This window comes from Saccopteryx leptura, chromosome 6 (genome assembly GCF_036850995.1).
Source record: "Saccopteryx leptura isolate mSacLep1 chromosome 6, mSacLep1_pri_phased_curated, whole genome shotgun sequence".
NCBI lineage: Eukaryota > Metazoa > Chordata > Mammalia > Chiroptera > Emballonuridae > Saccopteryx > Saccopteryx leptura.
This window is the reverse complement of record NC_089508.1, coordinates 140,559,567-140,579,224: the sequence shown is the minus strand read 5'-3', so window position 1 is coordinate 140,579,224 and position 19,658 is coordinate 140,559,567. Positions and strand designations below refer to the sequence as shown.

Sequence of the window (19,658 nt, the reverse complement as noted above, 5' to 3'; positions counted from 1 at the left end):
AAAGGGTAACCCACAAACAGGGAAAAACAGGTTTACAGCTGTTTGTATGGAAAATAACATAAGAATTAGTAAATAATGACACAAGGATAAACCTTTATGTACTCACAAATGTAACCCTATTTCTGCCCATCCTGTACAAATGGACCCACAAATGTTACACAGAAAACATACACCATACAATATATAAAAGTCAAAATAATAGAGAATTTTGATTGTTTTACTTACCCACATGTTTTCACTTGTCTGCACCTAAGATGCTTAGTTCCATGAATTTCCTGTTGCCCCTAATGACAAATACCACAGATCTGATTTCTTAGAAATAAATTTCCCACATACTCCTGAAGAGCAGACATCTGAGACCCAGGGGTCCCAGGACCGCACTACCTCCGGGGTCTCCAGGGAAGGTCCCTCCTGCCTCTTCCAGCCCCTGGGGTTTGAGGCATCCCTAGGCTGGTGGCTGCCTCCCTCCTGTCTCTACCACCCACACCATGTGGCTTCTCTTCTGAGTCTGTGTCTCCTCCTCCGTCTCTTCTAAGGTCCCTGTTACTGTGCATGGCCTCCCTGACCCAGGACTACTCACTTCATCACATCTGCAAATACCCATTTCCATACAGGCCCAGGCAGCGGGACCGGGATGGCATGCATTTGGAGCCACCATCTGTCCTAGGCCGGGACTGTGTTACTGTATGTTCATGGGTATACCACATGTTCTCTGAGTGTTCCCCATGAGGAGGGACCGATGGTGGCCCCATCCACTGGGAATAGAGGAAGCCACGACATCATGACCTACTGCCTGAACAAGAAGTCCCCCACCTCCTGCTCAAGGTCCCCGCTCCTGTAGCTTCTGGCCAAGGCCCTGCCCTGTGTCACCCAGCCCATGGAATTAAAGTGGTCCGTCACCCAGGTGAGCATCTACGCCACCTTCTCCTCTGTGCAGTGCCCCCTGCTCCCCTGGGACTTCTCCCTCACCTTTCAGGGGGAAAGAATTGAAAACAAAGGTCCTGCCAACCCAGAACCCTGCCCTTAGGAAGGAGACAAAGAGCAGGGTTATTACACAGTCAGCTGGGACCAGAATGGGGTACCCTGCTGACAGCCACTCAAAGATTACACCCATTCAGGGTGGGGGGGAACTCTAACTGGATGGCCTATCTGGGGTCAGAGCAGGGACCAACCCAGCGCTTCCTAGGACAGGCCCTTCCCAGGTACAACCTGTGGCCCCAGCAGCCACTGTCCCCTGCACAGTGGATCCTGAATGCACAGTCTGAGCCCTGGCAGTCACCAACTGCTAGGAGCTGACATGTGCTGGCACAGCCACACTGGGCACGAATGTGCAAGGCAGCTTGAGCTGGTGGGAGCTGCCTGCTGTAGCATCCACCGGGTATGAGAACAAACGTCGGAGACTTTTAGGAGTTAAGATGTTACTTTATTGGCCAGTTTAACCTGCGCAGGGGCGAACTCCCGAGATGTCCGGAGACACCGTGCTCACAAGGAGCTGCAAATGGGAGCCGCGCCTGGGGCTTACAGCCAGGTCCTTATATATCCTAAGTGAGCAAGCATAAATACAGAAGCAGATGTGGCAGTTTAGCTATTGGCTAGGGAGGTCGCATGCAGCATAGCAACAGGGGCCGGCATAGCAACAGGGGCCGGTTTTAGCTTAGTGGCGAATTTCAAACATAAATTTCTGATAAGGGTCTCTGCCCTTCTTTGTTCTCAGCCTCACGGGCCATATCAGTACTCCCTGTTCCTTTAATAGTTACACTCTTTGGCAGCCCCAGTATATCAGTACCCCCTGAATCTAACACCTGCCATCCAGGCAGAGATGACCCACCTTCATCAGGAGTTGCTGAACGTCACGGAGCAGCTTGATGCCAGGGTGTGGTACCTGGACCTGTGGATCACACACGCGCTGGATGCGCCGAGAAGAACCTGCACTCTGCACATTATGCACATGGCCTGGCTGGTCAAGGTACGTTGAGGGCCTGTGGAGAATGAGGCCTCGCACAGCGATGGACACTATAGTCCTTCCACACAGGACACAACCAGTCTATAATGGGGACACAGACAACTGCTAAGGGTGTATACACAGTCTTTTGGAATGTGATGTGGCTGACTTCCAGTGATTGTCACTGGGAATTGCTGATCCTCCTGCGTTTCTGAGTCCTCCTCCTTGAGCCAGCACACCCCTGCCTCCTCCAGGCTGCCTGAGGTTTTGCAAACCTGGGTCCCTCATTGTCGTCCTGCCTCCGGTTTAGATGTTTTCTTTTCTTTTGTGAAAAAAGAAAAACACAAACTTTCATTAAGACACAGAAAGAGAGAGACAGGAACATTAATCTGTTCCTGTATGTACCCTGACCAGACATGGAACCAGTAAACCCTGAGCTTCAGGACGATACTCTAACCAACCAAGCTATCCAGCCAGGGGTAGTTTAGATATTTCCAGTCCCTTTTCCTCTTGGCTTCTAGACCAGTGTTTCTAAAGTCAGACTATGATGGTCCCCTTCTGCATCACAGGTGCCCAATGTCCCCTGAGACCTCAGGGTCTGGGGGGTCAACCGCAGGATCTCACTCCATGGGCCATGCTCCTTGAACTTAACATTTGCTAATGCACTGTCCTCTGGAGGGCAGGCACATAGTGCACACAAGCATACACACACACATGTATACTCACACAGATGCACACTTCCACCCACAGCAGTGGTCTGGCCGTCACTGGGCAGCTGAGCTCCGTGGTGGCAGCCGGGTGTTATGTGTTTACTAATTCAGAATTGACCTGAGCCACCAGTCCAGTGAGCTTTGTAGGGAGCCCCTTCAACAGGCCATGACACCCTGTGCACCCCTGTCCACTTCCTAGGACATGCTCACGGAGATCTCGGAGTGGCAGGAGAACCAACCCTGGGAAGTTGTCATCTTGGCCTACAGCAACTTAAAGGGCATGACAGACGACTGCATGAGTAACTGGTCACCTGTGTCAAGAACATCTTTGGGGACATGCTGTGTCGCCGAGGGGCAAGAGAAGCATGCAGTGTCCTTGAGGGGTGAGAAGGGTGTGTGGTGCCTCAATGGGTGAGGCGGGCATGATCTCCCCATGCAGGTTGTGGAAGGTGGTAAGGCTTCCCTGTACCTGATGCTGAGGTAGTCCTGGTGCCAGTGAAGCTGCTGACATGGTCTTCTAGAAGCTTCTATGGAGACTGGGTCAAACTTAGCACCTGTTAGAAGTTTCCACACTGTGTGTTACCCGTGAGCAGGGTGACTCTCTCTGTCCCAGGCTGTCTTAATAGGGTACACAGCCTGGGAGCATCAGCCCTATAGGGCTTCTTCTCATCTCATTCTGAAGGCTAGAGTCTGAGACCCAGATATGGGCAGGGCTAGTTCCTCATGAGGCCTGTCTACTGAGTGAGACACGGTTCTCTCCTCCTTGTGTCCTCTCTCCTCCACGGCTGTCCCTCTGTGTCTGTGTTCTCACCTTCTCTTCTTATAAGGACCCCAGTCCTGTGGGATCAGGACCCTTCCTAGTGACCTCATTGTACTTAAATCCCCTCTGTTCATGTGCAGCCTGACTCTCAGTGCGCCTCCTGTCCCGGTCACTCACTGAGGAGCATCAGGCTCTGTTCCAGGAAAACAAGTGTCTATGTCCTTGTGACAATCCAGATGCCACAACACTGACATTGATGCCTCATTGCCCCACTGTCCTCGCACAGACCTGATGTCCCCTTCCAACCCTGACACGTCACCCCGCCACCACAGGAGGTTCCGACACTGCAGCAGCTCTGGGCCCGGGCCAGCAGGTCCTCCTGTCCTGTGATGATAAGGTCACTGTGCACCAGCATGGGAAGCTGTGGCTGGCCTTCCCCTACTGGTGGGCCAACCAGGTGAAGCCCAAAAAGCTGATTCACTACCTGGAGCACATGAAGAGCTGCTGCTGCCCAGGTGGGTGCACGTGCTATGGGGTACACTCACACACGTGTACACGACACACATCCATCATGGGTGTGTATGTGTGACACATGCATGTGTGGTTTTAGGGCTCAGCTGCATGAGGTCTGGGTGTTGCCATGGCAGCTGCCAGCTCTGAGCAAGGAGAGCATGCAGTTCTGGGGTTTTCTTTCCCTTCCAATGTCACACAGCATCCCACGTGTTTCTTGCCCGGGCCTCCTCATCTAGTGCCCATTACTCTCTGCAAGGACATGGGCACTTTCGGGCACACGAGCCACACATCACCCCAGCTGATTCGAAGGCAGGGCTGCTTTGCACTGTGTTTCTATGTTTTGAAGGAGATTTTCTTACAAAAGGAGTTTGTGGTTTCAACTACTCCATATCCTTTGTAAGGTGCGTGGCTATATCTATGGTTACTTTGGGCCTCAGGGGTCCCACTCTCTTGTCACAATCAGCATTGTGAGAGGACAGCTGTGTGTTATGCTTGGTGTGCTACCTGGGATTCACATGGCTATTAATCTGTGTACCACACAGGGTCAGGACGTGGACATGTCAGGAAACTTCACCCACAGTCCACTGTAGCAGGAGCATGGTGATCTGACAGTACTGTAGGGCCAGAGATGTCTGTGCCTGAGTGAGGGGCTAGAACCATGTGGATGACCACGGGGGCAAAAACGGTGGTAACTGATGGGTCAGGTGGGCCACAGGTGGGAACTTGGTGGGACCCAGGTGGGGTGCAGGTGAACGGCAGCGACCCCCACCCTTGCAGGTGGGCTTTTTGTAGCCGGCATTACCTGATGGAGAACCTACAGTAAGAACATCCTGGTGCATCATCCGATTTCCTATGGAGGATAATGCTGCCCAGCCTGCCACAGGTCGGGGCCTAGGCGGGTGCGCATTGCACCAACTTCATTGTGGGCGACTTTATCGGTGCCAACACCTTCAATCAACAACGTCATCAATCTCAACAAGAGGCTGCTCAATCTCAATGAGAGGCTGCTTGCGTGCTGACCGCGTGCCCTCTGTCCTCCTGCAGCCTCTCCTGTCTCCCTGTCTCATGCATGTATCCAGCCAGCAGGGCGAGAATGGTGGCCAGAGTGCATTCTGCCTCCTTGGCGCCCCAGCTGCAGCAGTTGGCATCACGGTCCCCAGACAGTGGGGAGTCTTGGGACTGTGCATATAATCCAACATAGACACGGGACAGTTAACTGGGACCACGGGATCCATTCTCCAGGCTCACACCAGCTGCTGGTTTTGGTGTTTCAGCACAAACCCTGTTCAGCCTTTGCTGGACTGTAATCTTTTGGGGTCAACTCAACCATTTCCCACAAGACAACCCTGTTCATGCTTTGGTGGCTAGGATGCCGTTCTGTCACAAAGGCCCTAAGATCCTGAGCCAGGAACCACGTGCTGGGACCTCAGGCCTCGCCTCTGCCTGGCTGGGCACAGTGGACCAGGTGTCAGGGATGCAAACTGAGATAATTCACAGTGTCTCTGATGTAGCAACTATCACCCCCTGCACACCCACATTTCCCTCAGTTGTGCCTGAGTAGGGAACCATCCACAGCAGTGACTTTCTCCCAGAGAACAACAGACACATGAAATTCCGCTTTGACACAGATTTTTGTGGTCAGATAACCCAGGTGTTGAGAATACACATGAAGGACGTCAGAAATGTGAACTGTGTCTGGGTCCCAGGGAGCTACTTTTTAAATTATTTTTATTTATTTATTCATTTTAGAGGAGAGAGAGAGAGAGATTGAGAGAGAGAGATTGAGAGAGAGAGAGAGAGAGAGAGAGAGAGAGAGAGAGAGAAGGGGGGAGGAGCAGGAAGCTTCAACTCCCATATGTGCCTTGACCGGGCAAGCCCAGGGTTTTGAACCGACAACCTCAGCATTCCAGGTCAACGCTTTATTCACTGCGCCACCACAGGTCAGGCAAAGGGGGAGCTATTTTAAACATGGAATTGTGCCCACCTTCCTCCCATTTATCTTTGATTTATAAAGAGCTCTGAGGTTCGCAATACTTTCAGCTTCCCAAGGGCCATTAACCAAAGGTCTGCATGTAATTGTAAAGATGACTTCTCCAGATTTTATGTTAAAGGGACATGTTCTTCCAGCAGGACATACTGGCTGAACTGACTTCCAGGTCACGAGCAGGAACTACCGCTACAAAGCCGCTCAATAAATATTTGTGAAGGAGCCACCAAACACATGCTGACCTGGGATCTCTCTCTTAAAACACTCGCTCATCGTTCACATGGTGGGCACCTCCTGGTCTGTCCAGCCCAGACCACCTTCCCCTGATGACACAGCACACCCTCTCTCTTTCTCCCTCCCACTTGTGGTTGTTCTCAAAGTCAGAGCTCCTGTGGGCCCAGTGGACCCTATAACCTTGAGGGGTCAAGACTGTTAGTGGTGTGAAGTGGTATTGCACCTGTTCTGCCCCACATAAAGCCCAGTGTTTGCCCTCTAGGGCCCCAAGACCCCAACCTCATCCTCCTCCTTGCAGACCCACTGAGCTGAGCCCCCACAATGTTGTCAGGATGGAGCAGTGTGCCAGGATGTGCCTGAGGCAGCCCTGGGGTGAGTTCTCTCCTCCTCAACTCCAGGAGTGAGGACAAGGGTGCCAGCCATGGGGGTACCAAGAGGAGAGCCAGCCCGAGACCAGAACCCCCACCTGGCCTCATTTCCCTGAGCGAGAGAGAAAGTGGCTTGCAGCAGATGAAGCCCGGAACTGGACGGGCGGGTGTGGGCAGCAGCCAGGAGAGAACCCGAGGCAGCCTGCAAAGGGACAGTGCTGCCCCAGGTAGCTTTTGGCTACAGCTCACTAGGCAGGACCTGAGGGCACCCCAGGAGGACGCCCTCCACCCCTGTGGTTTCCTCAAAGCCTCTACAGCTCAGAGACCTGTGGGGGATGATCCTTAGGGCTGGGCTGAATGGACACAGACAGCAGATGTTCTGTGGCCCGGGCTCATGGGGCTGTCCTGTCACCAGAGGGCCATGTGGGCATCGTGCAGCACCTCCACCCTGTGGACCAGACAGGGCAGCCAGGACTACAGCCCACTCTACACTCGGCCTGCAGGGTCCTTAGGAGCCCAACTCACGGGGATAGCAGGGTAGGGCCGTGTCCCCAATAGATAGCCTCAGGAGCCTGTGTGCTGTCTGTCCTGCACCCAGGATCCCCCATGTGCAGCGTTCCTGAGGTCATTATAACACACAACCATGTCACTGTTCCTTCAGTCTGGGGTTCGGAAGTCTGCAGAGGTCTCCCGAGGCTAAAGTGAGGGTGTAGCAAGGCTGGTTCCCCCAGAGGCTATGGGAAGGGAAAGTGTTGTGGGGTTGGTTCTCCAACACTGCAAGGGACACTTGGAGACCCCATGGTTCCAGCTTGGAAGCACCCTGTTGTTTGGCTCGTGGCTCCTTCCTGCACCTGCAAGGCCAGCCTGTGACGTCCTGACCTTTTCCTGACTTGGCTTCCAGCTTTACCTGCACATCTCTGACCCTGGTCTTACTGCTTTCCTCTGGCTAGGACCCAGGTAGTGGCACCGGGGACTACCTGGGGAACGCACACTCACATCTTATCTCAGGATCCTAACTGGATCCTATCTGCAAAGTCTACCTGGCCATTCAGGTGAACAGCTCAGGTTCTGAGGGTGGGGACATGGACACCTGAGGCTATGGTGTCTACACCTTACTAAACTGAGTTTCTTAGCACAGCCAGGCCAGGGGCCCAGGGTTGGAAGGTTTGGGAAGGAACAGTTTGAGGGTGGAGTGGGGGTGTGACAGTCTTCTCTGGCAGAGTGTGCCTCATGGAGTCACACAGAACAACCAGCTCTCTGTGGTATGAGGACAGATAGTACACACCCCTCTGCATGCTCATGAGGGGGCAGAGCTTCCTTTATTTCCCCCCATGCCGTGGGTGTGGGACAACTTCACCAATGCCCCGTCCTGGTTGGTTTATCTCTGTAGGACAACCCCTCACCACTTTCTCTGTGAGGGAGGGAGAGACTTCTCCCCTTGGCATTGCGGTAGATCCTGCACTTTTCTCCACTCAGAAAAGCACGTGAGTCTCTAACCGTGGGAGGCGCCCAGGTCTGTAGTGGGGCATCTGAGTGTGCAGCCCTCTTGGTGGTGGGTTTGTGCCAAGGCTTCTTGAAACAATGACAGACGTTTGTTTTTCTTTGTACAAGGACAGTCGCAACCAAGAGGACTGGACGCTCCCTTTTTTACTACTGCAACATCGGGCGGAGAGCCAGCCCACATGACGCAATGACCAGGGAGTGTCCCTCACCCTCTCCATCTCCCACAGACTCCTGGCCTGTGGACCTGTCTCTCTCTCCAGCCACTAGCAGGGTCCAGGCTACGTGTCTGTTCTTTCTGGAATAAAATAGCGACTGTAAAAAAGGACATTGAAATATTAAAATAGAATCAGTCAGAGATGACAAATACAATATCAGAAATGAAGACCACAATGGAAGGAATGAAAAACAGAATGGATGAAACTGAGGATCAAATCAGCAACTTGGAGGACAGGTTGAATGAAGAATTGGAAGCAGAGCAGAAAAAAGAAAAGAGACTCAAAAAGTCTGAGGAAACTCTTAGAGAGATCTGTGAACAACATGAAGAAAAATAACATTCACATCATAGGGGTTCCTGAAGAACAAGAGAAAGAACAAGGAATAGAGATATTGTTCAATCATATTATAGCTGAAAACTTCCCTAAATTAATGAACAAAAATTTGTCACAAGTTCAAGAAGCACAGAGAACTTCATTAAAGAAAAACCCAAAGAAATCTACACCAAACTACATCATAATTAAAATACCAAAGTTAAGTGATAAAGAGAAAATATTAAAAGCTGCTAGAAAAATAAGGCTATCACATGCATAAAGATGACAGCTGACTTCTCAACAAAAATACTTGAGACCACATGGGAATGGCAAGAAATATTCAAAGTAATGCAGAACAAGAACCTACAACCAAGACTACTTTATCCAGCAAGGCTATCATTTAAAATTGAAAGAGAAATAAAAAGCTTCCCAGACAAAAAAAAAAAACAACAAAAAAAAAACTCAAGGAATTCATTACAACCAAACCAATGCTGCAGGAAATGTTAAGGGGACTGTTGTAAACATCAAAGTGGTAAAATAATATAGCAAAAGAGGAATACAGATTTAAAGAATAAAATGGCAATAAACAACTACATATCAATAATAACCTTAAATGTAAATGGATTAAGTGATTTAATCAAAAGACATTGAGTAACTGCATGGAAAAAAACAGGACCTGTACATATGCAGTCTTCAAGAGACACATCTTAAAACAAAAGATGCACATAGACTGAAGGTTTAAAAATGGAAAAAAATATTTCATGCAAATGGAAATGAAAAAAAAGCTGGGGTAGCAATACTTATATTAGACAAAATGGACTTTTAAACAAAGGCTATAGTAAGAGATAAAGAAGGCCACTACATAATGATAAAGGGAGCAATCCAACAGGAAGACATAATCATTATAAATATCTACATACCCAATATAGGAGCACCAAAATATATAAAGCAGATTTTGATGATTATAAAGGGTGAGATCAACAGCAATACTATAATAGTAGGGAATTTCAATACCCCACTAACATCATTAGCTAGATTCTCAAGAAAGAAAATTAACAAAGAAACAACAGACTTAAAGGACACACTAGATCAACTGGATTTAATAGATATCTTCAGAATTCTTCACCCTAAAGCAGCAGAATATACATTCTTTTCAAGTGCTCATGGTACATTCTCTAGAATAGACCACATGTTAGGGCACAAAAGTGGTCTCAACAAATTTAAGAAGATTGAAATCATATCAAGCACTTTCTCTGATCACAATGGCATGAAACTAGAAATCAACCACAACAAAAACTCAAAAATTCTCAAACACATAAAAACTAAAGAGCAGGTTGTTAAATAATGAATAGAAGAAATAAAAAAATTCCTAGAAACAAATGATATTGAGCATACAACTCAAAATTTATGGGACACAGCAAAAGCAGTACTGAGAGGGAAGTTCATAGCACTACAGGCATATTTTAAGAAGCTACAAAAAGCTCCAATAAACAACTTAATCCTGCATCTAAAATAACTAGAAAAAGAACAGCAAGTAAAGCCCAGAAGTAGTAGAAGGAAGAAAATAATAATGATCAGAGCAGAAATAAATACATAGAGGCTAAAGAAACAATACAGAGGATCAATGAAACCAGGAGCTGGTTCTTTGAAAAGGTAAACAAGATAGATAAACCTTTAACTAGGCTCACCAAGAAAAAATGAAAAAGGATTCAAATAAATAAAATTAGAAATGAGAGTGGAGAAATAAAAACTGACACAACAGAAATAAAAATATTGTAAGAAAATACTATGAAGACCTGTATGCCAAAAAACTAGATAACCTAAATGAAATGGACAAATTCCTTGAAACAAACAATCTTCCAAAAATCATACTGAAAGAATGAGAAAACCTAATTACAACAGACCGATTACAACAAATGAGATCAAAGCAGTTATCAAAAAACTCTCAACAAAGGAAAATCCTTGGCCTGATGGCTTCACAAGTGAATTCTACCAAATATTAAAAGAAGAACTAACTCCTATCCTTGTCAAGCTATTTCAAAAAATTCAAGAGGAAGGAAGACTTTCAAGCTCCTTTTATGAGGTAAGCATAATTCTGATTCCTAAACCAGGCAAAGACAACATAAAGAAAATTATAGGCCAATATTTCTGATGAATATAGATGCTAAAATCCTCAACAAAATATTAGCAAACCAGATACAGCAACATATGAAAAAATCATACACCACGATCAAATGATTTTATTCTGGGGAGGTAAGGCTGGAATAATATTTTCAAAACAATCAATGTGATTCATCACATAAACAAAAGGAAGGAGAAAAAACACATGATAATTTCAATAGTTGCAGAAAAAGCATTTGATAAAATACAGCACCCATGCATAATCAAAACTCTCTGCAAAGTGGAATACAGGGATCATACCTCAACATGATAAAGGTCCTCTCTGACAAAACCACAGCCAACATTATACTCAATGGGCAGAAATTAAAAGCAATCCCCTTAAGATCAGCAACAGGCAGGGGTGCCCACTTTCACCACTCTTATTCAACATAGTCCTGAAAGTGCTAGCCACAGCAATCAGACAAGAAGAAGAAATAAAAGGCATCCAAATTGAAAAAGAAGAATTAAAGCTATCATTATTTGAAGATGATATGATATTGTATATAAAAAACCTAAAGTCTCAGTCAAAAAACTACTGGGCCTGATAAATAAGTTCAGCAAGATTGCAGGATATAAAATTATACACAGAAATCAGATTCATTTTTATACACCAACAATGAACTGTCAGAAACAGAAATTAAAGAAACAATCCCCTTCACTATTACAACCAAAAAAATAAAGTATCTAGGAGTAAATTTAACAAAGGAGATTAAAAACTTGTACTCGGAAAATTATAAAAATTAATAAAAGAAATCAAGGAAGATACAAACAAGTGAAAGCATATATCGTGCTCATGGTTAGGAAGAATAGACATCATTAAAATGTCTATATTACCCAAAGCAATTTATAAATTCAATGCAGTACCAATTAAAATATTAATGACATACTTCACAGATATAGAACACATGTTCCAAGAATTTCTATGGAACCAAAAAAACACGAATAGCTTGAGTAATCTTGATAAGAATAAAGCGGGAGGTATCACACTTCCCATTATCAAGTTATACTACAAGGCCATTGTACTCAAAACAGCCTGATACTGGCATAAAAACAGGCATGTAGATCAATGGAACAGAACAGAGAATCCAGAAATATACCCATAGCTATATGGACAACTGATATTTGACAAAGGAGGTAAGAGCATACAATGGAGAAAAGACAGCCTCTTTAATAAATAATGTTGGGAAAATTGGACATCTACCTCCAATAAAGTGAAACTAGACCAGCGGTCCCCAACCTTTTTTGGGCCACGGACCATTTTAATGTCAGAAAATATTTTCACGGACTGGCCTTTAAGTTGGGACAGATAAATGTATCACGTGACCGAGAGAAGCATGAAGAGTTAGTTTTAGACAGATGTAACAGAGGGAATCTGGTCATTTTTTAAAAATAAAACATCGTTCAGTCTTAAATATAAACAAACAGAAATAATGTAAGTTATTTATTCTTTCTCTGCAAACTGGTACCAAATGGCCCACGGACCGGTATCACTCTGTGGCCTGGGGGTTGTGGACCACTGAAGTAGACCACCAACTTACACCATTCACAAAAAATAAACTCAAAATGGATAAAAGACTTTAATGTAAGCCTTGAAACTATAAGCATCTTAGAAGGAAACATAGGCTTTAAGCTCTCTGACATCTCTTGCAGCAATATATTTGCCAACTTATCTCCATGGGCAAGTAAAATAAAAGACAATAAACAAATGGGACTATATCAAACTAAAAAGCTTTTGCACAGCTAAGGACAATAAGTACAGAATAAAAAGAAAAACTACACAATGGGAGAACATATTTGACAATGCATCTAATAAGGGGTTAATAACCAATGTATAAAAAAAATTGTAAAATTCAACACCAGGAAGATAAATAGTCCAATAAAAAAATGGACAAAAGTAATGAATAGACACTTTTCCAAAGAGGACATACAGATGGCCAATAGGCATATGAAAAAATGCTCAACATCACTAATCATTAGAGAAATGCAAATTAAAACCACAATGAGATATCACCTCACACCAGTCAGAATGGTGTTCATCAACAAAACAACACAGAATAAGTGCTGGTGAGGATGTGGAGAAAAGGGAACCCTCCTGCACTGCTGGTGGGAATGCAGACTGGTGCAGCCACTGTGAAAAACAGTATAGAGATTCCTCAAAAAATTAAAAATCGAACTGCCTTTTGACCTAGCTATCCCACTTTTCGGAATATACCTTAAGAATACCATAGCATTGTTCCAAAAGGAGAAATGTACTCTTATGTATATGGCAGCATTGTTCACAATAGCGAAGATCTGGAAACAGCCCAAGTGTCTGTCAGTGGACAAGTGGATTAAAATGCTTTGGTACATATATACTATGGAATACTACTCAACCATAAGAAATGATGACATCCGATCATTTACAATAACATGGATGGACCTTGATAATATTATACTGAGTGAAATAAGTAAATCAGAAAAAACTAAGAACTATATGATTATATACATAAATAGGACATAAAAATGAGACTCAGAGACATGGCCAAGAGTGTGATGGTTACAGGGTGGGGTGGGGGGTAGAAAGGAGAGGAAGGAGGTGGGGGAAGGGCACAAAGAAAACCAGATAGAAGGTGACAGAAGACAATTTGACTTTGGTGAGGGGTGTGCAACATAATCAAATGTGAAAATAATCTGGAGATGTTTTCTCGGAACATATGTACCCTGATTTATCAATTAAAATTTTACCCCATTAAAATTAATAAATAAAAAAGTGAAAACAATTAAAATATACAATTCTCCTAATATAAAAGTTCAAAATAAAGCAAGTTGAGTCATTGACCATAAACATCTAATTTGGCATAACCAATTTAAAGGCAGATTTAATTAGAGCTATAATTTGCAACTTTATAAGTTATATGAAGGAAATGAATCCATCTTAAAGCAGCTGGAAATAGCCAAAGGATACTGCTAAAAGGAAGCATTCTATGCTACTAAGTATCTTTGGCTTTCACACCAAGACTTTATATAGACATCCTCACCTACATCTTAGCCTGATATCTACCATGCTGAGACTAAGCCGTTGTGAGAAAGGTTACTGCCACCCATCACTGTAAAAATTAATAGGCTTATAATACCTGAAGAAATAAAGGTATGGTACAGCAACCTTGCAGCAAATATAATTTGCTACCAAAAAAGCATAGGCAAAATCGATTCATAACATTCTCTTTCCATGGCCACTTACAAGTTAATTCATTATTTAAATGCCAAAGACACACATCCTCAGCCAATAAGTCACCATTATAAAAGTAGCACAAACATTTCCAGCTCAATCACCTAAGAATAATAGAATGAGATAGAAACATGTTTCCCAAGCACCTCAGCAATAAAACTTGCAACAGCTTTAAAAGCAACATGATTACATGCAAAACTGGGCCCTGCAAATATTTTTGAGTGTCTTGTAGAATAATAATAATTTATATATTCCAAGTTTTCTCTAATTTTCTTTTTGAACATGAGAAAATAAAGGATGCAATCTGATTAGCACTTGTAAGCATTCAATAGCTAAATAAATGTACTCCAACATCAATTTACAAAAATAATGTCAGAGTCCTCTCAGGATTCCACAGCTTGAGATAAGGAGAAGAAATAATTTGCATTTGGTTTTAATTTGCATTTCTCTAATGATTAGTGATGTTGAGCATTTTGTCATATGCCTATTGGCCATCTGTATGTCCTCTTTGGAGAAGTGTCTATTCATTTTTTTTGCCCATTTTTTGATTGGACTGTTTGTCCTTCTGGTGTTGAGTTTTACAAGTTCATTTCTCTTTAAATGGGAAATCAAAGCATAGCCTGTCTTATTTCCCAGAAGTATCTATTTAAAGCCCTCTGAATACAAGTCTAAGTCAATCATTCATGTTCTTTCCCTTTTTTAAAAATCATACTGTGTTCACCACCCAAATTCAAGTCTCCTTCCATCACCATTTATCCTCATTTTACCTTATTCTTCCTCTCCCATCCCCCTTCCCCTCTGCTAATCACCATACTATTGTCTGTGTCTATAAGAGTTTTGTTTTGTTTTGTTTTTGGCTTTATCCCTTCGCCTTTTTTTTTAACGCTTTGAGTAGTGAATTTTTTTCATGCTCACTGACCCCCGGGAGTATGTTTTTTATCAAAAAATAAAATTAGTTCCAGTTCTAGTTTTATTAACTTAAAATCATGTTTGTCTGATAACCAATTTATAGGAACAAGAAGAACATACATTTGCTTTTTTTTTTAATGTTGCCTTACACATTTTAAAAATAAATTGATCATACTCTGGATGGTCAGGAAGTACGAGGATGTATATGAATATTCATAATACTCAAAGGGTTAATTCTTTCACCATGTTCTTTTCAATAAGATACCAATGAGTAAGTTCTTGCTAATGATGACTAAACTTATTGCTAGAACACTAAAATTAATTTATTGCAAATTTTTAATAATCAGCAAAAGTTGTCAAAATTACCTATTTTATCTCAATAAAAACAAAAATTAGTATTTGGTTCACAATGGAAGAAAATACTACTTTCCTATTAAACATACACTCTTTCTTCCTTCCTTAATAATGGAACCCCACTCTTTTGGGGCTGCAATACACCTAGTTTCATTTCCCTTACAGCTGGGTGTGGTCACTGTAAGGCCAATTCTGGCTAATGAGATGCAGTGGAAATGTTGTATGGGCCCCTCTGGGAAGGCTGCTTATATGTGACTGGCTCAACGGAAAGGTGGAGTCTCTTGGCACTTTCCCCCTCCGCTTTGCTGCTACCTGGAAATATTAACACAACGACTAAGCTCCTAAAGTTATAGGGGTCTAAACACCACCTTAATGATGGTCCTTGGAAGATAAAAAATGTTTAGCTATTAAAATATCTGATGGCCCTGCACATAAACAAAGACACAGAATATCTGGGATATTAAAATTCCATGATGGGGGTCTAAAAGACTCCCTCAGACTCTGCTTTTCCAGTCTAAAAAGTGAAAAGCTCACAAATGCGTAATTGCCAAAAATTGGAGGCAAACAAGCTGTCCCTTGATAGGTACATGTATAAACAAACTGTGGTATATCCATAAAGGGGAGCATTATTCTACAATAAAAAGAAATGATTGAGCCATAAAAAGACACAAAGTAACCTTAAATGTCCATTGCCAAGTGAAAGGAGCCAGTCTGAAAAGGCTATATACTGTGTGGTGCTAACCACATAACAGTCTGAAAAAGGTAAAACTACAGAGACAGTATAAAGACCATTATTGATCTTTTGCCAGGGACCTATTGCCAGGGATTCAAGGGAAGAAGAGAAGGGATGAGGGATGAAGAGGTGGGACAGAGGTCACTTTGGGGGGCAGTGAAGCTATTCTATATAAATGTAATGATGGACACATGATATCATGCATTTGTCAAAACCCATAGAACTGTATAACACCAAGACTGAAACCTAATGTAAACTAGGGATTTTAGTTAACAATATAATACCAATATTGGCTCATTAATTATAACAAATGTATCACACTAATGACAGAAGAAATTGTGCATGTGTTTGAGGGGTTGGGATATGGCCCTGGTTGGAAAACTGCGGCTCGCCAGCCACATGCGGCTCCTTGGCTCCTTGAGTGTGGCTCTTCCACAAAATACCACATGTGGGTGCTACATCGATAAGGAATGTACCTACCTATATAGTTTAAGTTTAAAAAAATTGGCTCTCAAAAGAAATTTCAATCATTGTACTGTTGATATTTGGTTTTGCTGACTAATGAGTTTGCTGACCACTGGGATATGGGAATTCTTTGTACTTTCTGCATAATTTTCCTATAAACCTAAAACTGCTCTAAAAATAAAATGTATTTTTTAAAAGACTGGGGGTGAGGAGGTAAGACAATGAAGAAATGATTGAGAAGCACTGATCTAGTCTGAAAAGAGAGGCTCCAACTCTTTAGGTTTTAAACTTTAACCAGCTCTCTGAGGGTCAGAATAATGAAGAACTGGGTTCAAATCCTGACATTTACTAAGAACATGACAGCTCTTTAACCGCTTTCAGCATTGTAAAATGGAGGTACAAAAATACTAAATTTACATAGGGAATATGTAAAGAGAAGGGTGTTGTATAAAATATAAGTGCACACATAAAATGCTCAGGCTTTGATACAAAGGAGCTCAGGACAACATAGCTTTCTACTTTCTTAACACAAAACAGAAAAATTGGGGGGGAGGGTAATAGAGGCCAAATATACAGCGACAGAAGATGGTCTGACTTCAGGTGATGGGCACACAGTGCAACATACAGATCTTGTATCACAAAGATGTACACCTAAAGCTATATGGTCCTAGTAACCAATATCATCCCATTAAATTTAATTTTTAAAAAACAGCAAAGTTTGGCCCTGGCTGGTTGACTCAAACAGTAGAGCATCGGCCTGGTGTGTGGAAGTCCTGGGATTGGTTTTCATTGAGGGCACCCAGGAAAAGTGACTATCTGCTTCTCTCTCCCTGTCCCCCCTCTCTTCCTCTCCTGCAGCCATGGCTCGAATGAGCAAGTTGGCCCTGGGCACTGAGGATGGCTCCATGGCCTCACCTAATGTGGTACAACAGCTCGGTTGCAGACAATGGAGCAGCGGCCACAGATGAAGAGAAACAAATCAGCAAAATTTGAACTTCCCTGCATTTTCCCCCCATCACAGGCAATTTTTACACTTGGTAAAAACAAGAACATTTTGCCTACAACCCTGTACCAAATTCTTTACAATGAAGACTGGAATAATGAGAGATACTTTTAAAAATTCAAAAGCCCTGCCTGACCTGTGGTGCTGCACTGCATAGGCCCTGAGGTCACAGGTTCAAAACCCTGCCCAGTCAAGGCATATATGACACCAGCTAAAGTGAAGCAACTATGAATTGATACTTCTCGCTCCCCCCATGTCTTCTCTTGCTGTAAAATCAACAAATAAAATCTTTTTTTAAAATTCAAAAGCCCTATCATTACTCTGAATTTCTATTTTTAAGTAAGAAGCAGTATGTAGATCAGGAGAGGCTTACAGAGGTAGTCAGATAATGACTTATTATAATACTAATTAGAACAAAAATTTAAGTGCTCAATTTTTCACAGATATGGTGCTCTAAGAGAAAAACCTCTGTTAAAGAGAAATTTCTTTCTCAGAAAGAGAAAGAAATCTAAATAGGAAATTTGAACCCATACTGACTAACAATCTTCCAAAAAGTCAGTATTCACTAGCTATTTTCTTAAAATATACTCCCTAAATAACAACATAGAAAAAAATAGCAGAACTTACAATGCTTATATTAAATATAAATTGCAAAGTTTTCTGCAATTGCCACTTTTATTACCCCATTTACCTCTTCTCCCTGGTAATCTTCTCTCCTTTTTCTTTACTATATATTTATAACATTAAGAAATATAGTTTTCTTAGCCCTGGCCGGTTGGCTCAGCGGTAGAGCGTCGGCCTAGTGTGCGGAGGACCCGGGTTCGATTCCCGGCCAGGGCACACAGGAGAAGCGCCCATTTGCTTCTCCACCCCTCCGCCGCGCTTTCCTCTCTGTCTCTCTCTTCCCCTCCCGCAGCCAAGGCTCCGTTGGAGCAAAGATGGCCCGGGCGCTGGGGATGGCTCCTTGGCCTCTGCCCCAGGCGCTAGAGTGGCTCTGGTCGCAATATGGCGACGCCCAGGATGGGCAGAGCATCGCCCCCTGGTGGGCAGAGCGCCGCCCCATGGTGGGCGTGCCGGGTGGATCCCGGTCGGGCGCATGCGGGAGTCTGTCTGACTGTCTCGCCCTGTTTCCAGCTTCAGAAAAATGAAAAAAAAAAAAAAAAAAAAAAAAAGAAATATAGTTTTCTTTTTCAAAATGTCCAAAGAAAAATGCTTTGTGTTCCACAAAGAAAATGTATTATCTTAAGATTACAAATAAATCAGCCAACCACTGTTGTAGTATTTCAAATAGATGTTAGAAATAATAAATAATTATATAGCATTTATTAAGTGGCAGGTATTAAGTACAATACTTTTAATTTGATCCTCAAAAGAACCTTTTGAAGTAAATGCTGTCATCAAATCTATGAGGGTGCTATAATCTTAGAAGATATCAACAAAAAAATTTATATAACTTTATCTCCATTGTCATCTGGCTGACTGTAAGATATAGAAATCATAAAAAATATACCCTGATTACAGAGCACTCAGTTTTCAGGTCAGAACCTAAAAAAATAGAGCATTTTCATTCCATTTTAGAAATGAGGAAACTGATGAATAAAATGGTTATGTTACTTTTTCAAAGTTATATGGCTTACAGATATAACCTTATCACAACTTCCATTCTGAAAAGAGACCATTGCAATAATGTCTTTGGTGCATTGCAGAGAGAACACACATGATAAAATCAGTTCTAATTCTTGACACTTTTCTGAAAAGTATTTTGTAAATAACTTTTACATTTGTGATATACTCACAGGGGGCATAAAAGAACCATCATTATGACATCAATATACAATACTATATCATGTTATTCACCTGATAATCTCAGGGAACTTCAGGAAAATTAGCTCATGACTTTAAAATGGTCATCAATTAGCCTGACTGGTGGTGGTACAGTGGACAGAGCGACAACCTGGGATGCTGAGGTCTCAGGTTCAAACCCCTGAGGTTGCCAGTTTGAACGAGGGTTCATCTGACTTGAGTGTGAGCTCACCAGCTTAGCATGGGATTGCTGAGTTGAGTGTGAAATCATCAACATGACCCCATCCATGGTCACTGGCTTGAGAACAAAGGTAGCTGGCTTGAAGCCCAAGGTCACTGGCTTGAACTTGGGGTCACTGACTTGAGCATGAGATCATCAACATGATCCCACGGTTGCTCGTTGAGACCAAAAGATGTTGGCTTGAAACCCAAGAACACTGGCTTGAGCAAGGGTTTACTGGCTCGGCTGCAGGCCCCCA

The 19,658-nt window shown here is 43.3% G+C and overlaps 1 pseudogene; it reads left to right on the top strand.

Annotated features, from left to right (window-relative positions):
• The first annotated feature begins 739 nt into the window (after positions 1-739).
• LOC136377182 (PI-PLC X domain-containing protein 1-like) lies at positions 740-4,944 on the top strand (annotated as a pseudogene).
• Positions 4,945-19,658: the final 14,714 nt, after the last annotated feature.